The following is an 11,268-nucleotide window of genomic DNA, read 5'->3' as shown; positions in this document are numbered from 1 at the left end:
GTTGTGTAAGTGTGTGTGAGGGGCTGTGTGTATGTATGTGTGAGGGGCTGTGTGTGTGTGTGTGAGGGCTGTGTGTGTATGTGTGTGTGGGGCTGTGTGTGTATGTGTGTGTGAGGGGCTGTGTGTGTATGTGTGTGTGAGGGGCTGTGTGTATGTATGTGTGAGGGGCTGTGTGTGTGTGTATGTATGTGTGTCTGTGTCCCCAGTCCCCAAAAGCCTAAGCCTGTGTCTGTGCAGAATGCAGTTATAAATGGAAGGCAAAGTACTGTACTGCAGATGCTGGAATCTGAAATAAAAACCGACGTCGCTGGGAGCACTCAGCAGGTCAGGCAGAATCTAGGCTATATGGCTATGATGCTGCCTGACCTGCTGAGTGTTCCCAGTCACTTCTGTTTTTATTGCACTTGTAATTGGTTTGTGCACAGTCTTCACAGTGAGCCCACACTCCCCTGATACTGCGCTGGGGAAAGGCTTGAACGTGTTAGCTATCATTGTGCAGTAGGTAAATATTCACAGGGCGACTGGCCAGTCCCTCATTGTAACTGCACAAATCCTCTTTCTCCTCTCCTCTCTCCATCTCTCCCCTCTAACACTCTTATTACCTCCATCTCTCTTCTCTCTCTCCCCCCATCTCCCCCTTCCCTCCCTTACCGCTCTTCTATCCCTCTCTTCCCCTCTCTTATCGCCCTCTCTCCCTTCCTCTTCTGTCCTCTCGCCCCCTTCTCTTCTCTCACCCTCTCTCTCCCCTTTTCCCCTTCCTCCTCTCACCCTCTCCTCTGTCGTTTCTCTCCTCGTAACACTCTCTCTCCCCCTCTCACTCTCCCCCTATTAGCTTTTCCCACGCCTTGTGAGCAAAGAGCTCGGATAGACTCAGACTCCTCCCAGAACATAAATGGACGGTTCCAAATCAATTAAAGTTTATTTTTACCTAAAACACTCTTCAGCTTGGTTTGTGTTGAGACACCAAAGTCCAGCACTGACAGCTCCTGAGCCTCTCACTGAACAACACGTCCTGAACAGCTCAACACCCCCCACCCCCCCACACACCACCACCACACAGCAGTAAAATGGATTTATTGAAGGATTAGGGTATTCACAGTCCAGGTTGACCCCCCCCCCCCCCAGTGCAGGGTTGGGGGCAGAGAGTGCTGCATTTTCAGGGGTTCCGTCCTTCAGATAAGAAGTTAAACCTCAATTACCATCCGTGCCCTGTTCAGGTGGACGTGAAAGATCCTGCGGCGCTGTCAGGAAAAGAGAAGGGAGTTTTTCTCTCCCCGTGTCCTGGCTGACAATCCTCCAGATTAAATCGGCTGCCAAGTTTGTCCAGAAATACCCAATCACTACACTTTACAGCAAACTGCGTAGCGCTTTGAGATGATTTGAATTGATGAGATTGTATCAATGCAAGGATTTAGCGCCTTGGGAGGTCCTCCCGACGTGAAAGGCGCTAACAAATGTAATCTTGTTGTTGTTGTAGGGTTTCTGAATAATGGTGAGGGTCAGGTTATGGTTTGGGCAATGGCTGGTTACAGAATACATAGCCTCTGGTGAATGAGGCTGGAGTGGGCCCTGCTTTGTTGACCGGGTGAAGGACCTTTCAAATCTAAGCTCAGAGCTGTGTGTATGTGTGGGAGGGGAGGTGGGGGGCAGGGCAGCGGAGGGGGGAGAAGTGGGGGAGATAGTGTACTATCATGCCTGACCCTAATGCCCCTGGGGACTTTAAGCTATAGTTCAGTGTTAGGAGTGAACGGCTGACACACTGTCATGTAACCCTCTGATCCCAAACCACACGCAATGTCAGAGCAGCCACCAGCTTTGTGTAACATGGGAATAATTGTCACTCTGGGAGTCAGACCCATGATGAGGGTCTGCCTTTCTCTCTCTCTCTCTCTCTCCCTCTCTCTCTGTCTCTCTCCCCCTCCCCCTCTTTCTCACCTGAGGTGGTATCAGGGACCAGGCTTTCATGAACTTCCTGTGGATGGGCAGTGGCTGAACACGAGCCAAAGAACATTAACCCGGGCCAGGCTGGGCTCGGAGGTCAGTGGAACCCTACTCCCTCAGCCGATCAGCCAACGTGTTTGTGGGTGCAAACACAGCAGCCAATTCGTATGTTTGAGCAACAGCCTTGAGGTGAATGACCATTTTCAACAACAACAACAACAAGATTCCATTTATAGAGCGCCTTTCACGTCGGGAGGATGTCCCAAGGCGCTGAAAATTTTCAGGATGATTCCTCAATACAAATTGAACTAATTTGGAGATATCCCCTTATAATAGTTCCCATAATGGTACCATTCTTGGTTTGTGCCTTATGACACCGGGTCCCATTGTCGCCTGAGATTCGAGCAGTTGTTATGAAAACTAATCACCCAAACAGCGATCTGTGTTATTATATTCTGACTATTTCCTGGAGTAACATATTTCTCCCTCAAAATCCTTCATCTTGTATCTATACACATGTGTCCAGGCTACAAAGGGCTCACTATGAATTCACTTAACCTAGTTGCAGTGTTGTCTACAGACTAGGCCAACGTTAACAATAAATTTCACTTTACAACTCGTATGTAATCAGGGCATTGTCAGCTGTCAGAACACTCATACATAGAGCTCCAGTGGGGGAGCGAGCCCCAGCACAGACACGATGGAGAGAGAGAGAGAGAGCAGGGAATGGGGTTAGAGTCGAGAGCTCCAGTGGGGGAGCGAGCCCCAGCACAGACATGATGGGGCGTTTACCATCTCTTCTGTACCAGATGTTTCAGAAATATCAGCGACCAACACGGGAAACCTTACAACATTTTCACACAGCAAAAGGCAACCTTGGATTGATTCTCCACGTGCAAACATTACAGAATGCTTGTGTTTATCACTGCAACTGCTTACAGTCTCAAACACGTGCTGTCTGCGTGTACACAGCATGAGGAAATCTCCTCCAACAGCACATCCACAACTCTCTGTGGTGTAATAACCCCTACAGGAGGACACATCTATGATTGGACAATCTCTGAAGGGCAGGGTTTCTTCATGGCCTCAGATCCACCTTCCAAAGCCCAATTTCCGTGTGTCATACACCCAGCTGATCACGGTGATGGGTTTTCGTGTGAGAGATACCGGCTGGAAACCCATTACCGTGTTTCAGACTATCCAAACCAGATTGAGAGTCCTACATATGTACGTCACCTACATATGGAAATTTCCCTGTGTCTGGAATGGAATGCGCACTCTCTCTCCTCCCACATAGCTTGCCATTGATATTGCTGTCTGGCAAGTTTTCCCACTGCTTGTCCAGCTAGGAGCACCCTCCCCGTTAGGGCTTTGGCTGCAGGGTTAACAGGAGCTGAGGTGGAAGATTCCCTGCCCCCAGTGAATGGTTCGCCCTTTCAGGTCCTGCCGATGAGCCAGGCCGGGCTGTGCTGCCATCAGCAGTGAGTGCACTGGGACACTGCGGACTCGCCTGGCTCAGGAACCGGACTAGAGACCATCACAGAGGGCTGGCTTGATTCCGACACTCTATTGCCAGCATGTCTTCTTGGGGCCAGTTGAGCTCCAGGGAGACCCTATGGTGGTAGAAATCCAAGGAGAAGGAGATCACTGGGCCAATGGAGTCAGATGTTCCTCTGTCTTATTATAAATTTTTATGATATTTATCCTCTAACCTCTGTGTTCCCTGTACCAGTGCTCCCCCTGATCTCAGCCCCTCTCTGAGCAGAGGGACACCCTACCACTGCTTAAACAAATGTTGACTATTTATTTAAAGAACCCGTCGCCCTCATAGCACTTCGTCACTGCGTCAGAAGATTGTAAGATGTGGTGAAACGAGGGACCAGAAGGCAGGAAAGATCTGTGGTTCAGGGTTAGATTTCAGTGTAAATAAAACTCTCGGAATTACCTTCTCGAGTAAGACGCCTGAGTGTTAACAGTCGGTCTTTAAGCTACTTTATGGTTGAGAGGTTTGGCCGAGTGCTAAAGGAGAGGGTTTGAGGAGAGAGGCTTTAGGATTTGATAATCCACCACATATTTCAGTGAGGGGATAAACAACAGCCTGACTGGGTCTGGGACCCCAGTGGGGAGTCATTTCAAAGGGACTCAGCATGGAGCTCGCAATGTAAAACATAAGGCTCTTAATGTCAGTGTTTTGCTCCCGTGTGACGTGCCCGGAATAATAATAACTTACAGGGAGAGCGCACTAAAATCTACAAGCTCACAGATAAAAGCTTCTCACAGTGCGGAGAGCAATGAATGCCGTCAAGTGGTGGCTTGTTATTTTTGATACAAATTTACTTGAGGGGGAGGTGGGGGGATTTTACTGGCTATCGCTATCAGTGAGTTTGTGTATGTGTGGGGGGGGGTCACACCAACACAAGGCCCTATTCCATCCCGTGTTTGCACACACATTCATTTATTAGCAGCCGCTTGTTAATAATAATAATAATAACCCTTGCATTTGATACAGCGCTTTATCACGTCTTCGAGACATCTCAAAGCCCTTCACAGAATAGACTGTAAAGTGAATTGACTGTATATTTTGTAGGCGAAACACGGCAGGTTATTGCAGAAGAAGAGGGAGAGGGGAGGGGGTTTGGGCTTGAGTCTGGGCTGGGGGGGTGGGGTTGTGGATTGGGGTTGGGGCTGACTCTCGGGTTTCAGGCTGGTGATGGGCAGCAGCCAGGAGAACGACAGGTGTGAAGGGCAAATGATGGCTTGGAGTCCGAGCTGGGTTCCTGGTACTCAGAGAGACACAGGCTAAAATTTCAGCTCACATTCAGAGTTCATAGAGTGCGTTCACACACTGTACATTTCTCTCCCCCACCCCACACACTCTCCAACGCTTCCTTTCAACAACAACAAATAACAAGCTGCATTTAAACAGCACCTTTCATGTCAGGAGGACGTCCCAAGGCGCTGGATAATAAGGGGTTTGGACCTGAGCTGGGGTTTGGGATCAGGAGGGGTGGAGGGCAGTGAGGGTGGGGTTGGAGAGTGGCGGTCAAAGAAAAGGGTCTTGAAGGAGACGGGGGGTGGTTGGGGGGGGAAAGGGGGCAAGGTGGAGGGGCTCCGAGATGGAGCCCCTTTTATTTATTGGTGATTTGGATTGAAGGCTGGTTGAAGGATAGAAAGCAGAATAGAGCAAAGGGTAAAAGGTTACTTTTGGAGGTTGTAGGAAGGTTATTAGTGGCGTGTAACAGGGCTGTGCTTGGGCCTCGCCTCTATCCCATTTATATCAATGACCTGCACTTGGCTGGAGGGTGTTCAGTGTCAGAGAATGCAGATGATATCACGCTAGAAAGCTTAATGAATTGTAAGGAGGATGGCAAGAGGCTGCAGGAGGATTCACACAGTTAAGCACAATGGGCAGATCAGTGGCAGATGCGGTTCAACAAAGGGGGACATGAGGTGATTCATTTTGGCTAAAAATACACACACACAAACAAGGGAAGGGAGTGTGTATTGAATGGCTGCCTGGTGAAAGGAGCTGAACAACACATGGATTTGGGGAGCCCAGATACACAAGTCAGTGCAGGTTACACAGGTGAGGGCAGGTACACAGGGCAAGTACAGGTACATAGGTCAGTTCAGGTACACCTCTCTGTCTCTCTCTCTGCCATGGATCAAGGAAGCGGATGGGACAGATTGGACACGGACAGCTGCAACCACAAACCAATGGACATTCCTATATACAGAATCCAGGGAATTACAGGCCATTCAGCTCATCGTGTCTGTGCTGGCGCTCACCCTCCCATTGGAGCTCTCAACTCTAACCCCATTCAATGGGGAGAGAAAGACTCTGGTAAACATGTCAATGGGAGGGCCAACAGGAGCTGCCATTACAATCAACACCTATTCACTGGCTCCCAGAGAGCATTCAGTGAGTGAGCAGTCCTGCCCTGTGCCTATCCTCATAATTGTCCCCCTCCCTTCCCACCTGGAACCACCGGTTATCTCCATTCTGTCCTGAACTCCACATTACCTGCCTTTTCATGCCATTGACACACACACTGAATGCCAGCAGCTGCTGCCTGTGTGAGGTGCTGATTGAGGGTCAGTGTGAGCTTTGCTGGGAAGTGATTTTCTTATTTGTTCAGCTCCATTCACACAACTTCTCACAGGCACAATAGCCACACAACCACACTGATCACTGACAAGTGACGTGAGTGGACTGAGAGGGTGAAGCTGAGCAGTCACAGGCTGTGTGTGTGTGTGACTGTGTGTGTGTGTATGTAAGTGACTGTGTGTGTGTGTGGCTCTGTAACTGTGTGTTTGGTTGCTGGTTCCGCCAGGGACAGAGAAAGATTGTGCATTGAGCGAGCCTGGTGGGGGGTAGCGGGGGGGTTGTTGCCGTGTGACTCGGGCAGGTTGGCAAACCTGGTTTAGAATGGGCCCAGGAGGCTGGGTGGCCGCGTGATTGTGGAAAACAAGCGTTGGCAAAACCCCAGTCACACCGCCACCCACTGCAGCAGTGACTGATGCCGGCTTCATTGTCGTCGGAGGAAGCGCAGAGAGAACGTGAGGGGCCGTCAGCAGCTCTGTGTGGCCACACGGTGTGGGGAGAGAGGGAGAGGTGGGCGGCATGGGGGGGGGTACCGCATTATCAGAGGCGCCGTGAACTGGCCAATAATCCTTCAGATCATTTAAGAACATAAGAAATGCAAGACGAAAAAAAGACCAAGGTCCATCTAGTTTGCCTTCCGCCTTCCTGGCGGTCGCGTGCACGTACAACAACAACAAGATTCCATTTATTGAGCATGTCCCGAACTACCTATAAGAGTGCTGCCACATTTCACCCACAAAATACACAGTCACTACGCTTTACAGTATAATCTGTGAAGCGCTTTGAGACGTCTCGAAGACGTGATAAGGCGCTGTATCAACTGCAAGGATTATTGCTATTATTTTTATATCCCAGAACGTTATTTCCTGAAAGAAAAATTAGAGCGTAAGAAATTTGGTCACTAACATGGCCTGTGGTCCCTGCGCGCGGCTCAGGGTGGGGAACCTTCGTGGGTATTTGGTGTGGAGTGTACAGGAGGTATCTCTGACCCCACGCACTCATTGCTCGTCTCTGAAACCCTCTCACCCCCACTGACACCCTCTCACTGATTGTGACAATACAGCGCTATCTGGTGTTCAACATGTGCATAACATCCTGACGGGGGGGGGGGGGGGGGGGGGGGGGTGGGGGGGGGGGGGGGAGACAGCCGGACCCCCAATGAGAGGATTTGGTGGCGTTGGGCGACCCCTGTTGGAGACACGCTCACACCTCACGTGCTCTCTCGGCATTGGACAGCACTAACGTGCTGTCACTGACACCATCCCCACTTACACATTATCTTTCGCCACAAAACACAGTCACTACACTTTACAGTGTATCCCATGAAGCGCCTTAAGACGTCACGACGACATGATAAGGCGCTGTATCAAATGCAAGGATTATTATTGTGTCTTTGCACTGTTATATTTTTATTATATTTGTGCTGTTGTCTTGCTGTAGCGCAAGGATTATTATTATCATCTTTATCCTTTAACATAAAGCTTTGTTAATAATAACAAAGTCCTGTAGCTCAGTGGTTAGAGCACTCACTTTGCAAGTGAGAGACCTGAGTACAATCCCAGGCAGAGGGCGAGGCCTTGGGCAAGTTTCCTTACTCCACACAGAGCCTAATAATAGTCCCTCCAAAACCAAAACCAGTAATAAATTGGTCATTTTCAATCTACGACACCTTGTGGGACATTATTGCTGTGTGCAATTGGCTGCCGCGTTCGCCCACAAATATACAGTCAACTCACTTTACAGTGTGTTCTGTGAAGCGCTTTGGGACGTCCTCCCGACGTGAAAAGCGCTATGTCAAATGCAAGGATTATTATTATTATTAATAAAAAAAATCCTTGAGTTTGACACAAGGCCTCATCATGTCATCGAGACGTCACAAAGTGCTTCACAGAAGTTACTATAAAGTGAGGTGACTGTGGGTTTTGTAGGCGAATGTGATCAGAATTAGTTTTATTAGTGAGAGTTCTCACTCGCATCCATTTACATAGAAAAACTTCAGTTCCCCACATCTTAATTATTCCCCCCAAATCCCACCACCATTATAATTAGCAACAGCGACTAATTGAAATATTTTATAGTGAGGAGGAAAAAAAAAGTGAAAAGGGTTTTGCCCAAAAGGGCGGTGGAAGCAGATTCCATATTAGCTTTTAAAAGGGAATTAGATAGGTATCTGAAAAGGAGACATGTGCAGGGCTTTGGGTTAAGAGCGGGGAGTGGGACTGGTTGGGCAGCTCTTTCAAAGAGCCGGCACAGGCACGACGGGCCGAATGGCCTCCTTTTGTGTTGAAGATTCTATGATTCTATTCTACAGGAGAAGTGAAGAGATTATGTAACACATAAAATACAGCATGACCAAAAAGTCGTGAAAACTACCCTATTATCTAAATATATATATACATATATATCATCATTTCTTTGAAACTTATTAGATATTGCAATGGTATTATGTGCCTTTTTGGTCACCTGTCTATCTCCCTGCAATTACATGTCTCACCACCAGAGGGCACCACAGCTCCATGTTTGCTCTGTGAGGTCACTGTGTTACCCTCAGTATCTCTCTCTCCAACACACACTCACTCTTCCCTCCCTCCTTCCCTCCCTCCTGCCCTCCCTCCCTCTACTCCGTGAGTCACAGACACCGCAATCCGTCTCACCCTCCTTTTCCCTAAAATTAAATGGTTCGCTCACTTTCATGGCTGTTAGCGCGATGTTGCTGTGTGCAGATTGGCTGCTGAGGTCGCCCACAAAACACTCAGTCACTACACTTTACAGTAAATCCTGCAAAGCCCTTGGAGACGTCCTCCTGAAAGGCATTGTGTTAAATGCAAGGATTGTTATCATTAATATCCCTGCGGACTCACTGCTCTCTCTGTGTCTCTCACCACAGAGGTGACTGGGACGGAGGGGGAGAGACTGATAGAGAAGGGGTGAAATGGAGGGATTGAGGCAGCGAGTTCCAGAGATTAGGGGTGTTATAGGAGTGTTATATTATATAATGAGCCCTATTCCCAGACTCTTTCACCCTTTTGTTTGATACAGAGCCTTATTATGTCATTGAGACATCTCAATACCCTCACAGAATATACTGTAAAGTGCAGTGATTGTGTAGTTTGTGGGCAAAAAGCGGCAGCCAATTGCGCACAGTAACGTAGTGTTTAGAGCGCTCGCCTTGCAAGCCAGAGGACCCGGGTTCGATTCCCGGCCGGGGTGAAACCTTAAGCAAATCCTTACTCCACAGACCTCTGTTTACCAGCAGTAAGTAGGAACCCGCTCGTTAGCCGATTGGTGGATCGCTTTCCGGGGCAATAATCCCTTCAAAAAATTAATCCAAAAAAAAAATAATCCTTCATGGATTGAGTGACCAAATTATTTTTTGAAGGGATTACAGGACTCCATGTTTGGCTGGGTTTGTACTGAGGATCGAGAAGCAGCCACTCCAAGGTTCACTACAGGAGGTGCCGGGGAATGTCAGGATTATTGATCAGATCTCCAGGAGCACAGGGACTCCGTGTTCCCCACATCGCGTCCTGAGCCTTCACTGAGGCCCTGACTTTGTTCAGTCAGTATTTGCCCTTCACAGCGAGACTTGGCCTCACACACGGACTGAACTATTCCTGACAGCAGATAACAGACAGCCTTTCATCAGCGACCTTCAGTCCCTCCGCTCCGACCACACTCTAACGCACTAACATGCCAACACACTGCCAGTTTATCAACATCTGGAGCCAGCTGTCCCAAATACCAGTGAGATCAGAGAGTGGCCTTCAACCTCACAACTCAAGAGAGAGACAGAGAGAGAGAGAGAGACAGACAGACAGACAAAGATAGAGACACAGAGAAACAGAGAGATAGGGTAGAGGAAAGGGGGAGAGTGTGTGCGGGAGAGAGAGACGCCGGGGTGAGAGAGACAGAGATAGAGACAGAGAGACGAGGGGCAGAAGGGGGAGAGAGTGTGGGGAAGAAAGAAAGCGAGAGACACGGCGGGTGATGGAGGGAGAGAGACAAGATGGGGGAAGAGGATTGAGAGAGAGAGAGAGAGAGAGGAGTGTTTGAGGCTTGGCTGAAGTCAGACTGTGCTGAGTTGACAGGAGACAGAGCACGTCTGCTTGGCGTGACGAGGTACAGGTGGGCAGTGCTGTACAGGGGGGCAGACAATCTCCCGATGAGGGTCTCCTGGTCAGGGAGTGTGGGGGGAGGGGAGAGGTTTCAGCGAGGAGGAAGTTACAGCTAGTTACAGACAAATGCTTGGAATTTTCTCAGTGTTTCCTGATTTGCCGACAGATTTGCATGAAACCGGTCTGGGGAGGCGGGAGCGGGAGTGGTTTGGGGCTCTTTTTGGGGAGCTGTGTATCTAACACACACGGAAACTCAACAGCGTTGTTTAAGAGTTCTCCAAACCAAGCTGAGAATTCCATGCCTCCCACTTACACATGGAAATCCCAGAAGTAGATCTTTGGAGTCCTGTAGCTCAGTAGTTAGAGCACTCGCTTTGCAAGTGAGAGACCTGAGTTCATTTCCAGGCAGAGGGCGAAACCTTGGGCAAGTTTCCTTACTCCACACAGAGCCTAATAATAATCCCTCCAAAACAAAACAATAATAAATTGGTCATTTCCAATCCACGACTGTTTGTGGGACACTGCTGTGCGCAATTGCTGCCGCGTTCGCCCACAAATATACAGTCAATTCACTTTACAGTGTGTTCTGTGAAGCGCTTTGGGACGTCCTCCTGACGTGAAAAGCGCTATATCAAATGCAAGGATTATTATTATTATTATTTGGAATGAAATGCGCTCTCTCTCTCTCTCTCACTCTCTTTGGAGAATCGTATCTGCTTACATAATTCCATCACTGAACAAAATAAGCAATTACTTGGAGATGATGATGTGGGTGGGGAGTTACATAGCATTTGCTTATCATTTCCGAGAAGAAGAATGAGGAACGTCTTGCAATGAGGGAACTGTGTGGTTCCAAACAGACAATAACATGTCACAACTTTGTGTTGGCACCTCGGCAGCTCAGGCCTATTCACTGCTGAAAGATCAGGTTCCTCTCCTCACTGCTGCCCCAGGTCCCGTGTGCAAAGACTATCAAGCCTACCTGTCGGGTCCACTGTTCCTTTACCTCTCTCACCCCTCGCTCACTACACTCCCCCGCCCCCCCCGAGCGACCCCTCCACCCCATTCATCAGTGGCTGAGCCTTCAGCCGCTCCTCTGGAACGCGC

Source organism: Callorhinchus milii, unplaced genomic scaffold (genome assembly GCF_018977255.1).
Source record: "Callorhinchus milii isolate IMCB2004 unplaced genomic scaffold, IMCB_Cmil_1.0 Scaffold12, whole genome shotgun sequence".
NCBI classification, from domain to species: domain Eukaryota; kingdom Metazoa; phylum Chordata; class Chondrichthyes; order Chimaeriformes; family Callorhinchidae; genus Callorhinchus; species Callorhinchus milii.
The sequence above is the reverse complement of the archived record's forward strand: the minus strand, read 5'-3'. Positions refer to the sequence as shown.